The sequence below is a fragment of the Mirounga leonina genome, unplaced genomic scaffold, assembly GCF_011800145.1.
Source record: "Mirounga leonina isolate KUSES-001 unplaced genomic scaffold, KU_Mleo_1.0 Mir_94, whole genome shotgun sequence".
In the NCBI taxonomy this organism is placed as follows: Eukaryota; Metazoa; Chordata; class Mammalia; order Carnivora; family Phocidae; genus Mirounga; species Mirounga leonina.
Window position 1 is genome coordinate 13,445,352 of NW_023270855.1, and position 8,538 is coordinate 13,453,889.

Sequence of the window (8,538 nt, forward strand, 5' to 3'; positions counted from 1 at the left end):
TTATTTATTTATTTGAGAGAAAGAGAATGAGAGAGAGACAGCATGAGAGGGGATAGGGTCAGAGGGAGAAGCAGACCCCCCGCCGAGCAGGGAGCCCGATGTGGGACTCGATCCCGGGACTCCGGGATCATGACCTGCGCCGAAGGCAGTCGCCCAACCGACTGAGTCACCCAGGCACCCCAAGGGAGAGAATCTTAAGCAGATTCTGCACTGAGCAAAGAGCCCAACATAGGGCTCAATGTCACAACCCTACCCTGAGATCATGACCCGAGCCGAAACAAAGAATTGGATGCTTAACCGACTGAGCCACCCAGGTGCCCAAGGTTTTATTTATTTATTTGAGAGAGAGAGAGCGAGCTAGAGAGAGTGCAAGTGGAGTGAAGGGCAGAGGGAGAAGCAGACTCCCTGCCGAGCAGGGAGCCTGATGCAGGACTCGATCCTGGGACTCCAGGATCATGACCTGAGCCAAAGGCAGTCGCTTAACCAACTGAGCCACCCAGGCGCCCCAAGGTGGAGAGATTCTTTTTTTTTTTTTTTAAGATTTTATTTATTTATTTGAGAGAGAGAATGAGAGAGAGCACATGAGAGGGGGGAGGGTCAGAGGGAGAAGCAGACTCCCCGCCGAGCAGGGAGCCCGATGCGGGACTCGATCCCGGGACTCCAGGATCATGACCTGAGCCGAAGGCAGTCGCTCAACCAACTGAGCCGCCCGGGGGCCCAGGTGCGGCAATTCTTGAAGCCACCAAATAAACCACTGCTTGCACCTCATGAGATTTTTAACTGCTTTTTTCCGAAGATTTCATATGTTTCTTAGTTTTCTCTTAAACCCCAAGGAAGTTTACCCCTGGTTATCACAAAGCACACTTGGAATTCCATATGCCCCAACATGACTGCAACATTCTACTGTCTTCCATTGTCTGCTTACTGGCCGCTGACTCTGCACTACAGAAGTACTTCCGGCAGCAGTTCAGATGGCGTGGATGATGTGCCAGTAGCAGTATCGAAAATTTGGGATTGGTTTGTCTGCCTTTAAGGAGCTCTTACAGTAGACGTGGGCTTCTCTTATTTCTTGCCCCATGGAAGGATGGAGGGAATTTGAGGTTTGCTCTTAAATTGGCTTTGGTTCTCCTTCCTGGACAATCTTAATTGGTTTTCAGGACTGAGTGGGAAGCAAGTCATATCTTCTTTTTTAAAGGCTTGTAAACAGGATTAGGGGCGCCTGGGTGGCTCAGTTGGTTAAGTATCTGACTCTCGATTTCAACTCAGGTCATGATCTCAAGGTCATGAGATCGAGCCCTGCATCAGGCACTGCACTCAGCGTGGAGTCAGCTTGAGATCCTCTCTCTCCCTCTCCCTTTATCCCTCTTACCTCCCTCCTCCCCCCACCCTTCAAACTCTGTCTAAATAAATACATAAATAAAATTTTAAGCCTTGTAAACATGATTAGAAGGGGGTAGGGGTATGGATAGTGATGGTAGTGGTGATCACGTGTGACATTGCCTTCGTGGAAAATACCAAATTATGTGGATGCCTCAGACTTTGTGTGGTCCAGCCTGCAGCTTAAAATAGAATACAGATCAGGCGCCTGGGTGGCTCAGTTGGTTAAGCGACTGCCTTCAGCTCGGGTCATGATCCCAGGGTCCTGGGATCGAGTCCCACATCGGGCTCCCTGCTCTGCGGGGAGCCTGCTTCTCCCTCTCCCACTCCCCCTGCTTGTGTTCCTTCTCTCGCTGTGTCTCTCTCTGTCAAATAAATAAATAAAATCTTTAAAAAAATAAATAAATAAATAAAATAAAATAAAATAGAATACAGATCTCCATTAGTTTAGACATTTTTTTCCTTCCTCTCTTCTCCCTCCCGCTTTTTTTGGGGGGGGCGGCAAAGCCTCTCTGTTGTCACTATGACACTGAAGAAATGGAAGGTGCCATTTATTTTAGTATTGATGTGGGGTGTGGTGGAGTAAGGGCTCCAAACTAGTGTGTCGGTAAATTCTATTTCCCCTAGATTTTCTTTACTGAGAAATCTGTTGTTGACATAAAATAAGGCAGTGGGCCTGGGATCCGTAAGAATCTCAGAGTTCTAGTCCTCTTGCTAATCACCTTTTCAGAAAAGATCATGTTTTCAAGCTACACATAGAATTGTTGCATGTGGTAAAATCCGTAGGTGACAGTGAAAGGAGTATTTTGAAAAACACATGGAAATACGGTGTTTTCTGAGACTTCAGGAAGTTAATTAAAGAGACTGGTATGGGATTTATTTATTTATTTTTTACATGGTATTTTGCATGCATTTCTTCGTCTCCCCTTCCTTCCAACAAATACTAACCGCACCATTGGCAATATTTCTCATAAGGGGACTGGCTATTTGGAGAAAAACAGGAGGTACAGAGCAGGGCTGTCATGGGAATAGGGCCACAGGCAAGATGCAGGCTGACTGTGAGTGATGCCCTTTCTAAAGGGGCTGCCGTATCAGAAATATACTGAGGGTGGCTCAGTTGTGCAGTTTCTGAGTGTAGCTGGATACCTGCGTTTTCATGTGAAGTCTTTTTTTTTGAGTTATGTAGCCAACCAGTTCAGATGAAAAAAAAAAAAAAAGAACAGCGAAGACCTAATAAATTGTTTCTGTAGCCAGATTTGGCCTGTGGGGGTGCCACTTTTCAACCTAAATTATGAAAATTTGATTCATTTCGTGGAACACAAAATCTCATGTATTTCTATCTGAAAAATACAGATCAAATGTCCAAGTGTGAGAAAGGGCAGTGGCTTGGGCCCAAGGACATGTTACATAGGAATGCCTTATGAGACTCCTCTCCTCCATCCCCACCCCATCCCACCTGAAATCATGTGCCCCTGACAGTCCGTTCCCATTAGCTTTAGCACTTATTACCGAGTTTGCAGATTCCTATCTGAGAATAGCAGAAATGTCTCTTTCTTGCCTTTGGTTTTCGTTTCATTTATTGACACTTAATTCTTTATAATACAAACTACCCTAGAGCCGGCCTTATATTTATAGATTTGCTGGAATCAGTTGTGCTATTAGTGAAAGCTGGCCTTTGTTGTTTCAAATGTTTAAAACACCATGGAAATTAACTCCAAGAGCCTCAGATGGAGCCTTGGCAGCTGGCCAGAACTTCTTCCTTCCTCTGACACTTGTGTTTCGTTAGACCATGAGAGCAGGAGTTTAATTGTTTTGATTAAGCAAAATCATTACAGATCATAGTCAGGTAGGCTATAAAGTGAGAAATGCTCTTTTCCGAAACTTGCCCTATTTAGGATTGGAAAGCTCAGGGGATTAGCATTAAGGGGTGGAATTTTTCAGCTCAGATTCTAATCTGCCCCCAAATGGTACTTGGCCCCCAAGTAATCATGATGAGAAGCCTGGTTGGGCCTTTGGAATTAGTCACAGTTGTCAGGCAAGAAGGCGATCCCATTTCAGAATAACTGAAGGTCAGATAGGATTGCTCTCCTGCTCCCCGGTCTGGGCCGTGTGTGACAAACTCCTGTTTTCTTTGCTGAGGAAATGGAAGACTGATGAGAGCCACTCTTTTCCAACATGTCGATTTGGCACCTCAACTGGGTAATGTTAAAAGCTCTGAATCAACGCTTGGGGGAAAGTGAAACCAGCTAGCAGACTATCGGGAAAGGAGAGAAGCCGTGCCTTGTCAGGTGGCACTGATAAAAGGTTCACCTGCATTTAGTTTGGTGCTAACGAGGAAGGGCCCTTTGTGGTTGCTTTTTGAAGGCCACAATGTTGCTCTGCTTCAGACACTCCAAATAAAATTGTATTTATTTACTTTTAAGTGACATGGAAGGATGTCCCTTTAATCTCTTCAATGAGTGTCTTTATTTATTTATTTTTAAAGATTTTTTTTTTATTTATCCATTCGACAGAGAGAGACACAGCGAGAGAGGGAACACAAGCAGGGGGAATGACAGAGGGAGAAGCAGGCTTCCTGCTGAGGAGGGAGCCCGATGTGGGGCTCGATCCCAGGACCCCGGGATCATGACCTGAGCCGAAGGCAGACGCTTTAACGACTGAGCCACCCAGTCGCCCCTCAATGAGTGTCTTTAAAAGGCAGTTTAGCATCATGTGAGGAGAACATTGGAATAAGATTATCTGGGATCATATCCATACCCCACCACATACTTAACTGTGCGACCTAAAAGCAAGTAATGTCCTCTCAGGTAAAATGGAGATAGTAAGAGTACCTACCTCTTAGAGTTGTGGAAAGATATGGAATTATGCAAAAATAACGTTTAGCACAAAGTACTTGGGTGTTTACTAGGTACTTGTTCCTATTATCAATATGATTATTAAAGGTGGAGGAGCAAGGAGGTACTACCAGAGGGTTCTGGTCAGCCAGGGGTTACTGCTATAGGACAGAGAACATAATGGGCCAGTAGTAAGAAAGAACGAGGCCGAATATAAAAGCATGAAATTGACCTGTACCTCAAACATTGGGGGAAAAAAAAAAAAACTGACATGATTGATCCCCAAATCTCTGTTAATACTTGAATTTGAAAAGACCCTGAAATTACATGGTTCATCTGTTCCATAAAGTTCTCATTAAAGGAGATCTGGTTATTGCTATATAAATTGTATAATTCTTAAGCTTTTTCTCTTGAATCCACCTCACAAAGAACCTCTGCTAGGTTTAATACTAATGAAAATATCATTCTTAGATATTCTATAATTCCATAATTATTCTTGACAATATTTAAAAAAGGAGGGGCGCCTGTGTGGCTCAGTTGGTTAAGCGTCTGACTCTTGATTTCAGCTCCAGTCATGATCTCAGGGTGATGGGATTGAGCCTGGCATTGGGCTCCGTGCTGGAAAGAGCCTGCTTGGGATTCTCTCCCCCTGCGCAACCCCTGCCCTCTGCCCCCCGCCCCCCACCCCTGCGCGCTTCATGCCTCTCTCTCTCTCTCAAATAAATAATTAAAAAGGAAAACAGAAAAGGGAGGGCAGTGTGTTGGCCCACAATATGTTGATCAGCCTGTTAACATTTTTTGTGGTGTTTTCGATGCTATAGAAAACAATTTACATTTCAATGGTTTAGGAAATTCTGCTTAGTCATTGATTTCTCATTTAATCCTTCTCTGAGATTATTGATCCAGGATCTAGACACTCACTTCTAAATGATTAGATTTAAAAATCAATGTGATGTCCGAAGGAGACTAGTTGAGGGTTTGGCAGACAGCACTCATAGGCATTAGTGGTAGGCAGTTCTCCAAATATCATCTGTGGAACCCTGGAAATCTCCAACTCCCTTGCGGGGGGTTGAGTCAGAACTATTCTCACAATAGTATTAAGAAGTTATTTGCCTTTTTAATTTTCATTATTTCACAAGTGTATGGTGGGATTTTCCAGAGACTACATAAAATATATGCTTGTATACTTTTATGTTTTAAAAATGTCCCAGTCTTAATTTGTAATATGCTAAATGTCTCTAGCTATAACCCACATGACGAAAGCTCCTCTTTGGGGTCTTCAATAATTTGTGGGCATGTCGAAGGGTCCTGAGAGCCAAAAGTGTGGGAGCTACTGCTCTAGGAGAAAAGCAAGGTCTGATAGAGTCCAAATTTGTTTGGGAATAATGACCAGCCCTTCTCTATCTCTTTTGAAAACAGTCAAGAACAATTGAGTTTAAATGACCACAGAGGAAGTAAAATTAACTGTTCTGGAGCACTTGTGTTCATTTTGGGAGATCTGTGAAATGCAGAGGTGATATGGACTCAGGTCCTCTGAAAGACAGTCCTGTGTGTAGACTACCCCAAACAGTCCCCGGAATCACTTTGATCTAGGAGTCCCCAGAAGGGCCTCACAAGTTTAGGTACCTGTAGTGTAAGATCCCCCCGACTAATGCAGCCTATACTCAAGGTGACAGGCTGGTGGGACCCTGCATGTCACCATGTCCGTCCCCTCAGAGGGTTGTTGTATCGTAAAGCCAGTGAGAAAGATAAAAGTTTTACTTTCACGAAACAGCTTCCCTTTCTCCTGGTGGATTTTTTCATTTTGCTGTAAATTGTGATTGTTCTGCCTCTTTTCTTGGCCGGTTTGCCTTCCAGCCAACAATTTCAGGCACCCCTTTGTCAGGCACTGTGCTGGGTGCTTTCTGTACAAGGTCTAAATCTGCAGGCAATCTTGGGAGGAACCAGTTATTTTTGGTTGGTATTTCCAGTGTGCCCTGGGGTAATTAGGACTCGCAGTATTTCTGAGGTGCCCAGGAGACACAGCTGCATGAGACAGAACCAGCCCTCATACCGGTTTTGAGACTGACGTTCTCGCCACTGGACCATTAAACCCGAGGTTTTCTGTGAGTGTGAGGTGGGGAGGGGTGAAGTGAAGAGGGGAGAATACTGGGGCAGGCGATAGCCTCAGGGAGAAAAAAAGGCCAGGGGCAAGAAGGTGGAATGGATTTGTGGTTAAGAACATGGACTCTGGAGCCAGACTGTCTAGGTTTAAATTCTTATCCTACCACTTGCTAGTATTGTGACTTTGGGCAAGTTACTAAACCTGGTTGCCTGTCAGATTTTGAAAATTAAGTGGAAGTACTTCTAAAAAAGGTAGAATTCGAGGCAGGAAGGTTTAAAAGAGTCAGAATATGGTTATCTGCATGTAAACCTTTGACCTGTTTTACGTCCATTCCAAACTTTGAAGGTTGATGTGGTCATCGTTCTCCATATGGTAATGAGCTATCCAAGGTTAAGGCTACACATTTTCAAAAGGCATGTTTTCATCATATCCTTACCCCCCCCTGCCCCCAGAATATGCCACTTCTTTTTATAAAATGCTTATGTATCCATAAAGAAGTGGACTTGGGGGTAGGGTGAGGTGGGAGGGGGCTGGGTGTATGGGAAACACAGATCCTCTGGAAATAATGATCAAAAGGTGCATTATCAGTTCATTTGTACCAGGCTCAAATCCATGAAAAGAATACAGCTGATAAAGACCATTGAGATCATGTGTGAAGAATGAAAGGAAAAGTGTCCTGCACCAGGCTTGTTAAATAGCCCTGTGAAAAAGCAGGAGAGGGCTTCCTTGGTAAGATGAAATCCCCTGGTCCTTGTGAAACTAGGCTCAAGTTCCTCCTTCTCTCCTAACTCTGCTGCCGAGCTAAAAACTGGATGCAGTTTCGGGGCAGCTTCCAACTCGACGTTTGCCTCGGTTCCAGAACATTTGTAAATATTCAGTTCTGGCGGGTAGGGAAGAAAACCTCACTAATATGGGAACCACATTCACATTTGTAATTTTTTATTTATTAACTAAACCTTTTGCTTCAGGACATATTAGGCAAGCCAAGGGCTGAATCACATTGATCATTGCTTGTGGCCTGTTAGCTTTGGACAAGCCCTTTTGGAGCCAGACCTCATACCTCCCTCTGTGGGAATGTTTTTATGTGAGGTGGCAACTGACACTGGTTTTATGTGTAATGTTCCCCCTCTAGTGGCCAGGCTGTGTTGGGTTTTTCCTGCTTTTGTACAAATGATCTCTAGAGTTGGAGAACTTTTTATTTAGGGATACTCTGGATTTGGGAAAGCTAGGGAGAGGGGACAGAAAAGGGGGGGTGCAAACCTCTTTTCCATAGGAAAAAAATTGTTCGAAAGTGTTTGTCCATCTCAATCTCTTTGTATTTTTTTAATTAAAAAAATTTTTTTCAAGTAATCTCTACACACAACATGGGGCTCTTAAATTTATGACTCCGAGATTAAGAATCACACACTCCACTGATTGAGCCAGCCATGTGCCCCAATCTCTAGCTTTTTAGAGGAGATGGAGATGATGAATGTGACCTGCAGAGGGGAGGAGAGGCTTTGGAATCATCTCTCATCTTTTTACTCTAATTATTTTCTGAATTTCTACTGCCTTTATTAACAATTATGTTATTAATAACTATCCATCAAGTTTCATTACAAAACTTGTGCTATATTTCTAAATTATAAGAACAGTAAAACGCATAGGGGAAACCTAGAAACTCTAAAAAATACACAAAGTATTCTTAGAAGCCCTCCATTTTATAAGTTCTGGTTTCCTGAACCTGGGCCAGCAGGTAACTACTATCAACAGTTACTGTATCTTCCCAGGTTTTTTTTTTCTTTGCATTTGCAAACATATATTACACATGTATATATTGATAAATATTGAACATAGACAATTTATAAATATATACATATATACACAGAAATCGGGCACAGTATATACAGCTTGTATTTGGTTTTTATTTCTATTTTTTTTTTTTTTACGATTTTATTTATTCGTCAGAGAGAAACAGCACAAGCACAAACAGGGGGAGTGGCAGGCCTCCCGCTAAGCAGGGAGCCCGATGTGGGGCTCGATCCCAGGCGCCTGGGTAGCTCAATCAGTTAAGCAAGCGTCTGCCTTCAGCTCAGGTCATGATCTCAGTCTGCTTCTCCCTCTCCCTCTGCCCCTCGCCCCTGCTCGTGCATGCTCTCTCTCTCTCTCAAATAAATAAAATCCTTAAAAAAATAAAATAGCTGAATTAAATTAAGCATTCCTCTATTGATGAATATTTGGGTT